The sequence below is a fragment of the Ascaphus truei genome, chromosome 13 (genome assembly GCF_040206685.1).
Source record: "Ascaphus truei isolate aAscTru1 chromosome 13, aAscTru1.hap1, whole genome shotgun sequence".
Lineage (NCBI taxonomy): Eukaryota > Metazoa > Chordata > Amphibia > Anura > Ascaphidae > Ascaphus > Ascaphus truei.
The window spans coordinates 51048007-51057751 of NC_134495.1; the positions used below are offsets into that span (position 1 = coordinate 51048007).

A 9745-nucleotide genomic window follows, 5' to 3' on the forward strand; every position below is an offset into this window, starting at 1 on the left:
GGTTGTGTTTAAAATATATTTAATTCCCAGCATCGCTGCAAAACTACTTTATTAGAGGTTAGAGTCTCTGAACTGATATCTCTTCACAGCTTCCAGGTGTTCGGGCTCAGAATGGGACATTCTGATTCGCTGCTGGAACCTCAGCCACCGGCCACTTTTATGGTAAGGCTTTTACTGGTTGGGGTTAATATAAGTGTTGTAGTGGGTTTACTTACCCATTGCGGGTGACTGCTTGCAGCGGAGAGTTGCGGTTAAACGGCCATGACCAAATGTCCTACTCTACTTGGGCTTATTGTGTACAATAGTAAATTCCACATATATTTTTTTTTTTTTTATTAATTCTCTAGGGGTTACAAGACCAGGAAACAGACTATTTTTACGGTGTAAAACTTGAAGGCGAGTTACCTTCACAATCTTGTGCCTAAAAGGATAGTTAAAAGGTCCTCTGGCTGCCATGGGGTAAATTGGTTTAAAACACAAGCTGGTACGTTACTGAGGCCAGCAGAAGAAATCTGATCCTGTGCTCCGAGTAAATACACATGGATCATTTGGTGCCACCCATGACAGCTGTTTCACCTCTGCCCTGGGTGATGGGCTATGGGATTTCAGTTTGGTTCATGGCTGTGCTCCGGGAAGGATATTGCTTGAACTGCCCCTTTAAATCTGCTTCCGGAAGCTTATGTTTAGTTTAAAAAATATCAGCAACTAGATCGGTGCCCAAAAGTACTGTACACAAATTGGGCTATTTCCCATCCTCACAGTGCAGAGAAGTGTGTGGGTCTCCTGATGAAATATTGTGCTACTCTTTCTCTGCACTAACGTGAAATAACACATTGCAAAAATGCGGAGAGGCTGGGGTTACTGGGGCCGTGTTTGGCCCTGCGCGTGTTTAAGATCATAGTAATATCTCTATCCTGCTTAATGATTCCATATACTGCAGGTGCCAGCCATCTTTTGTTTGGGAAGCTGCATGAATTGCTTCCTTTCCCGGTCTCAGACAACGCTGGCAGCCATCTTGTTTGAGGGCAGAAGCGCCCGCCCGTACTTTTTATTCTATGTTTAAATTTACATTTTTATATGTGAAAACTTCTACATTTTGAATTAGATCTATTGGCACAAACTGTAACAGCCTCATTGGTGCAATTAGATCCAGTTTAAGGCAGTGCCACTAAAGAAGCTAGAGTTTAGTATCAGGCCAGTAGCACAATTTGCTTTCAGAGGGGAGCGCAATATATGTCATTCTCTGGTCCTGCTAGATCAGGATGTATGTAATGACTTTGTTCCACTTTTCCATACAGGAAGCGCGCTGTTCCTCCCCCAGAGAGGATCCGGGGATTTCTGAAGGTTTGTCTCAAATCCTGTTTTGTTTTACTCTCTAAATTCCGTGTAAATGCTCTATGCTAGTGTAACTAATAACACCATGATACTGTGACTTGTAATGGGGATGGAGTAGGAGTCATAAAGTCAATAGATCATATGAACTTGACTGGTTTCCCAGGAGGGATAGGGTGTGTGCTATGCGAGCCGTTGTGCTTTGTTGCATGCACAATGATTACCATGTTTTGCTGTTCTAGGGCTGGGGTGTGCATTTATCTCTTCTCCCCCCCCCCCCCCCCCCCCCAGGCAACCTGCTGTCTGTGCTCTCTTCTCCCCCTCCTTACCATGTTTCCGGCGTCTGGTTACGTCACGTTGCCATGGCAATGCGTCGTCACTGGACCAAATGGCGACGCATTGCGGGAGACAAGGTAAGTGACGTGGCAGAGGCCTCACGCGATCCCCGGCATTTAATTTAAATGCCTTGGGGAAGATCGCGGGGCCTCTGCAACCGACGTACCCTCCCCCCAAATCTCAGGGGGTGTGCACCCCTGTTCTAGTGATACAACAAGAAAAAATGCTGCACACCAATGTGTAATAAAGAGATTGATATGGTTACCGGTGCTCCCATCGATCTACGATCGGCTGCGTCCAATCCACGGCATACAATGAAAATAGAAGATGGGGCGCACGGATTTCAAAAATAGAAAATATTTATTATAGCATACACAACGTTTCGACCTAATAGGTCTTTGTCAAGTGCACAAAAGCACTTTTTTGCATTTGACAAATACCTATTGGGTCAAAATGTTGTGTATGCTATAATAAATATTTTCTATTTTTGAAATCTGTGTGCCCCATCTTCTATTTTCCTTACACCCCTGTTCTAGGACATGTCGCGCATTAAACCCAGCTTCTGATCAAGATGCAATCTGGATGAGATAAGGTTTGGAGACTTTAGTTGGCCTATTTAATGTGGGAAGATTCTGCAACCTAATTGCTGTAGAGGGTGGACCTGCCATGATGAGTTTGCATAGTCCGTGTTTCACCTGAGGACCATATGATTATTTTTATGCTCTGAGCTGGATCCCCTGAACCTCAGTGGGGTGCAGTTGCCTAAAAGCTATAAACCCCTATTTTGCATCTTGCTTATTTTTGTTTTCTCTTTTAAAGATGTCCTATTGGAGATCTTCACATCCTGCTTCCCCTGTGTGTTACTGAAAGGTGACCCATGAGTGCCGAATCTCAGATGTATGATTACCTAATGTGATGGGTAAGAAATGACACTGCTTCCATACTGCATCTCAAACTCAAGGCTTGCAAAGCTGTGTATGCTCTACTAATTCTTATGCTGCCAAACGCCTGAACAGTTTACTGTATGTGGATTATCATACCTAATAACAGAACAATTCCCATGCACGGTACTACTTTAATGACGTCTGTATGTTGCTTGGGTGTTTGTCCTTTAAAATAAGACCTGCACGATGAGCAATGCTTGTACAGTTTTAATTTTAAGATATTTAATGCTATAATACGGTAAAGTTTAAGTTGCCAGTTTGTGCAGAATACCAACTTTTTTCGCAGTGGTTAGAATAGCCCGTTCGTTAATTTTCGGGTAACAAGGCTTTTAATATTGCACAACTAACACTGAGGGCAAAGGTAGGGGCTGTTTAGTGGTTGTCTAGACTTCCATTATGCTGCAATTGCTAATTAAAAGGAAAAAAAAATTATGAAGTCAAATACAGGCATACCCCACATTAACGTACGCAATGGGACCGGAGCGTGTATGTAAAGCGAAAATGTACTTAAAGTGAAGCACTACCTTTTTCCCACTTATCGATGCATGTACCTTACTGCAATCATCTACGTGCATAACTGATGTAAATAACGCATGTGTAACAGGCTCTATAGTCTCCCCACTTGCGCACAGATTCGGTACAGGTAGGGAGCCGGTATTGCTGTTCAGGCCGTGCTGACAGGCGCATGCGTGAGCTGCCGTTTGCTTATTGAGCGAGATGTACTTACTCGCGAGTGTACTTAAAGTGAGTGTCCTTAAACCGGGGTATGCCTGTAGTGCAGAGTAGATTGATATTGGTGGTTGTACCAGCCATGCTTCTGGCTGAGGGTCTGGCCTGTGGTGATGAGTTGGCATAGTCCGTGTTTCACCTGAATTCTGTGATTACCCTATATGCTCTGAGCAGGCCTTTATCTCTGCCATGTGGCATCCTCTGATTGCTAGAAACTCAATGGGCAGTCTAGTGATGGTACTGCTTCAGCTGACTTGGAAGTAGGCAAGCAATGGGAAAATCCAATGTTCAGTTGTAGAGTGATGTCACTATAGACCATTGGTAAGACCTCACCTAGAGTACTTTTCCAGTTCTGGAGGACATGGCTAAGGGGAATGTTAAAAACTTTGTAGAAAGTGTGGTGGTATATTCTCGTAACAGGGGTGGTAGGAGTTAATACAGTAAGGGAATACAATAATGCTTGGGATACATGTGGCTATACCAAATGACAGAACTCCAATTCAACATGACAAGTCATAGTTAAATACTTCTGTTCTTTTCTCATAAGTGAGGGTCACATGGTTAACCCTTTTGGCCAAAGCATTTGTAAGCTTGCAGACCACATCAATGTGTGCCCTCTTTCTGCAAGTCCCAACACTATCTCTGCAAACATTCCCTTAGCCTCTGCTAAGGGAGTAGTCTTAATAGCCTAGTTATTCACAGCTGCATCTCAGGACTTGCATGTTTTGTGCTTTGGGGTTCTTATCTTTTTGTTTTATACATTCTTGCATTCCCAGTAGTACTCCTTTCGACACATAAAATATATGTTGGGTGTGCAGGCCAGGGTTGCGCAGGATTGAATTTTTCGGGGCCCGCGGTGTTCCCCAAGGCATGTAAAGTAAATGGTGGGATTGCGCGAGGCCTCTAACCTACTGACTGGGATTCGGAAGCCGCCTTGTACCACGTGACCATGGCAACTCAGTGTCAAATGATGCCGTAGAGCAATGCGACGTCACATGACCCAGTGGTGCTATTTGACACGCGTCACCACGGCAATGGGGTAATGTGACGTCACCCGCGCCATCATTTGATGCTGGTAAAAAAAGTAATGGAGGCGCAAGCACCTGGTGTGGGGCAGGCAGGGAAGGCGCAGCTCCAAGTTCGAGCTCCCCTGGTGTAGGCTATACAAAACATGGCCATGGGTCAATTTGTATCATCTAAATCTCAGATGAGAACAACTTGGCCCATCGAGTCTACCTGCTTTATATCAGTCAAATGTTTGTTTGTTTTGTGTTCAGTTTTCAACAAGATACTCTCCCTAATCGAGTTGTTTGACGTTATTCCTTCTATGCAAAATAACCAATGTTTCTCCTGTGTTTTTTTTATTTTTTTTAAGATTTATTCCCTTGAGGGCACCTGGTTGCAGCTTCAGACACAGCAAATTAATTGTAGGTAATTTAGCAAGTCTATTTTTATATCTTCTCTTCCCATTACAACCTCTAGCACAATCCATAGAACAGATATACCATGTAGCAATCACATGCATGGTATGTGCCACCTAATGACTCTATAACATGTAGCACTCACATGCATAGTATGTGCCACCTAATGACGCTATACCATGTAGCACTCACATGCATGGTATGTGCCACCTAATGACTCAGCGGTGTGCACCCACCGCTGTGTCTGATAGAGGGCAAAAAAGCTGTAGTATTCAGTCTTGTATAAATGCCTCTCGGGTCCCAGTGATCTAAACATACTTGAGGTTAGTGGGGTTGTTGACTTATTACACCCTTTCGGTGACTGCCATACTCTTATTACAAGTTCTGGCTGTTGCCGTTTTAATCTGTATTAGAGCTTCTCGACAGCCGTTCCTCTCTCTTTGCCCCAAGCAATGGGCTGTGGGATTTTAGGCTTTCGCAGATTAAAATGACCTTTTTCACTCTGGGGGTGGTGTGGCAGGTTGGCTGCCAAATCCGCTCTCTGAATTTTGCGGGGTCAGACAAATGGTTGTGTTTAAAATATATTTAATTCCCAGCATCGCTGCAAAACTACTTTATTAGAGGTTAGAGTCTCTGAACTGATATCTCTTCACAGCTTCCAGGTGTTCGGGCTCAGAATGGGACATTCTGATTCGCTGCTGGAACCTCAGCCACCGGCCACTTTTATGGTAAGGCTTTTACTGGTTGGGGTTAATATAAGTGTTGTAGTGGGTTTACTTACCCATTGCGGGTGACTGCTTGCAGCGGAGAGTTGCGGTTAAACGGCCATGACCAAATGTCCTACTCTACTTGGGCTTATTGTGTACAATAGTAAATTCCACATATATTTTTTTTTTTTTTATTAATTCTCTAGGGGTTACAAGACCAGGAAACAGACTATTTTTACGGTGTAAAACTTGAAGGCGAGTTACCTTCACAATCTTGTGCCTAAAAGGATAGTTAAAAGGTCCTCTGGCTGCCATGGGGTAAATTGGTTTAAAACACAAGCTGGTACGTTACTGAGGCCAGCAGAAGAAATCTGATCCTGTGCTCCGAGTAAATACACATGGATCATTTGGTGCCACCCATGACAGCTGTTTCACCTCTGCCCTGGGTGATGGGCTATGGGATTTCAGTTTGGTTCATGGCTGTGCTCCGGGAAGGATATTGCTTGAACTGCCCCTTTAAATCTGCTTCCTGAAGCTTATATTTAGTTTAAAAAATATCAGCAACTAGATCGGTGCCCAAAAGTACTGTACACAAATTGGGCTATTTCCCATCCTCACAGTGCAGAGAAGTGTGTGGGTCTCCTGATGAAATATTGTGCTACTCTTTCTCTGCACTAACGTGAAATAACACATTGCAAAAATGCGGAGAGGCTGGGGTTACTGGGGCCGTGTTTGGCCCTGCGCGTGTTTAAGATCATAGTAATATCTCTATCCTGCTTAATGATTCCATATACTGCAGGTGCCAGCCATCTTTTGTTTGGGAAGCTGCATGAATTGCTTCCTTTCCCGGTCTCAGACAACGCTGGCAGCCGTCTTGTTTGAGGGCAGAAGCGCCCGCCCGTACTTTTTATTCTATGTTTAAATTTACATTTTTATATGTGAAAACTTCTACATTTTGAATTAGATCTATTGGCACAAACTGTAACAGCCTCATTGGTGCAATTAGATCCAGTTTAAGGCAGTGCCACTAAAGAAGCTAGAGTTTAGTATCAGGCCAGTAGCACAATTTGCTTTCAGAGGGGAGCGCAATATATGTCATTCTCTGGTCCTGCTAGATCAGGATGTATGTAATGACTTTGTTCCACTTTTCCATACAGGAAGCGCGCTGTTCCTCCCCCAGAGAGGATCCGGGGATTTCTGAAGGTTTGTCTCAAATCCTGTTTTGTTTTACTCTCTAAATTCCGTGTAAATGCTCTATGCTAGTGTAACTAATAACACCATGATACTGTGACTTGTAATGGGGATGGAGTAGGAGTCATAAAGTCAATAGATCATATGAACTTGACTGGTTTCCCAGGAGGGATAGGGTGTGTGCTATGCGAGCCGTTGTGCTTTGTTGCATGCACAATGATTACCATGTTTTGCTGTTCTAGGGCTGGGGTGTGCATTTATCTCTTCTCCCCCCCCCCCCCCCCCCCCCCCAGGCAACCTGCTGTCTGTACTCTCTTCTCCCCCTCCTTACCATGTTTCCGGCGTCTGGTTACGTCACGTTGCCATGGCAATGCGTCGTCACTGGACCAAATGGCGACGCATTGCGGGAGACAAGGTAAGTGACGTGGCAGAGGCCTCACGCGATCCCCGGCATTTAATTTAAATGCCTTGGGGAAGATCGCGGGGCCTCTGCAACCGACGTACCCTCCCCCCAAATCTCAGGGGGTGTGCACCCCTGTTCTAGTGATACAACAAGAAAAAATGCTGCACACCAATGTGTAATAAAGAGATTGATATGGTTACCGGTGCTCCCATCGATCTACGATCGGCTGCGTCCAATCCACGGCATACAATGAAAATAGAAGATGGGGCGCACGGATTTCAAAAATAGAAAATATTTATTATAGCATACACAACGTTTCGACCTAATAGGTCTTTGTCAAGTGCACAAAAGCACTTTTTTGCATTTGACAAATACCTATTGGGTCAAAATGTTGTGTATGCTATAATAAATATTTTCTATTTTTGAAATCTGTGTGCCCCATCTTCTATTTTCCTTACACCCCTGTTCTAGGACATGTCGCGCATTAAACCCAGCTTCTGATCAAGATGCAATCTGGATGAGATAAGGTTTGGAGACTTTAGTTGGCCTATTTAATGTGGGAAGATTCTGCAACCTAATTGCTGTAGAGGGTGGACCTGCCATGATGAGTTTGCATAGTCCGTGTTTCACCTGAGGACCATATGATTATTTTTATGCTCTGAGCTGGATCCCCTGAACCTCAGTGGGGTGCAGTTGCCTAAAAGCTATAAACCCCTATTTTGCATCTTGCTTATTTTTGTTTTCTCTTTTAAAGATGTCCTATTGGAGATCTTCACATCCTGCTTCCCCTGTGTGTTACTGAAAGGTGACCCATGAGTGCCGAATCTCAGATGTATGATTACCTAATGTGATGGGTAAGAAATGACACTGCTTCCATACTGCATCTCAAACTCAAGGCTTGCAAAGCTGTGTATGCTCTACTAATTCTTATGCTGCCAAACGCCTGAACAGTTTACTGTATGTGGATTATCATACCTAATAACAGAACAATTCCCATGCACGGTACTACTTTAATGACGTCTGTATGTTGCTTGGGTGTTTGTCCTTTAAAATAAGACCTGCACGATGAGCAATGCTTGTACAGTTTTAATTTTAAGATATTTAATGCTATAATACGGTAAAGTTTAAGTTGCCAGTTTGTGCAGAATACCAACTTTTTTCGCAGTGGTTAGAATAGCCCGTTCGTTAATTTTCGGGTAACAAGGCTTTTAATATTGCACAACTAACACTGAGGGCAAAGGTAGGGGCTGTTTAGTGGTTGTCTAGACTTCCATTATGCTGCAATTGCTAATTAAAAGGAAAAAAAAATTATGAAGTCAAATACAGGCATACCCCACATTAACGTACGCAATGGGACCGGAGCGTGTATGTAAAGCGAAAATGTACTTAAAGTGAAGCACTACCTTTTTCCCACTTATCGATGCATGTACCTTACTGCAATCATCTACGTGCATAACTAATGTAAATAACGCATGTGTAACAGGCTCTATAGTCTCCCCACTTGCGCACAGATTCGGTACAGGTAGGGAGCCGGTATTGCTGTTCAGGCCGTGCTGACAGGCGCATGCGTGAGCTGCCGTTTGCTTATTGAGCGAGATGTACTTACTCGCGAGTGTACTTAAAGTGAGTGTCCTTAAACCGGGGTATGCCTGTAGTGCAGAGTAGATTGATATTGGTGGTTGTACCAGCCATGCTTCTGGCTGAGGGTCTGGCCTGTGGTGATGAGTTGGCATAGTCCGTGTTTCACCTGAATTCTGTGATTACCCTATATGCTCTGAGCAGGCCTTTATCTCTGCCATGTGGCATCCTCTGATTGCTAGAAACTCAATGGGCCGTCTAGTGATGGTACTGCTTCAGCTGACTTGGAAGTAGGCAAGCAATGGGAAAATCCAATGTTCAGTTGTAGAGTGATGTCACTATAGACCATTGGTAAGACCTCACCTAGAGTACTTTTCCAGTTCTGGAGGACATGGCTAAGGGGAATGTTAAAAACTTTGTAGAAAGTGTGGTGGTATATTCTCGTAACAGGGGTGGTAGGAGTTAATACAGTAAGGGAATACAATAATGCTTGGGATACATGTGGCTATACCAAATGACAGAACTCCAATTCAACATGACAAGTCATAGTTAAATACTTCTGTTCTTTTCTCATAAGTGAGGGTCACATGGTTAACCCTTTTGGCCAAAGCATTTGTAAGCTTGCAGACCACATCAATGTGTGCCCTCTTTCTGCAAGTCCCAACACTATCTCTGCAAACATTCCCTTAGCCTCTGCTAAGGGAGTAGTCTTAATAGCCTAGTTATTCACAACTGCATCTCAGGACTTGCATGTTTTGTGCTTTGGGGTTCTTATCTTTTTGTTTTATACATTCTTGCATTCCCAGTAGTACTCCTTTCGACACATAAAATATATGTTGGGTGTGCAGGCCAGGGTTGCGCAGGATTGAATTTTTCGGGGCCCGCGGTGTTCCCCAAGGCATGTAAAGTAAATGGTGGGATTGCGCGAGGCCTCTAACCTACTGACTGGGATTCGGAAGCCGCCTTGTACCACGTGACCATGGCAACTCAGTGTCAAATGATGCCGTAGAGCAATGCGACGTCACATGACCCAGTGGTGCTATTTGACACGCGTCACCACGGCAATGGGGTAATGTGACGTCACCCGCGCCATCATTTGATGCT

The 9745-nt window shown here is 44.1% G+C and overlaps 1 non-coding gene across 1 annotated transcript; it reads left to right on the forward strand.

Moving 5' to 3' along the window:
- Positions 1-5182: 5182 nt before the first annotated feature.
- Positions 5183-5328, forward strand: LOC142465328 (small nucleolar RNA SNORA79). Its single transcript, XR_012787856.1, has one exon. It is a non-coding gene; the product is annotated as a small nucleolar RNA SNORA79 (small nucleolar RNA).
- The last annotated feature ends 4417 nt before the right edge of the window (positions 5329-9745 follow it).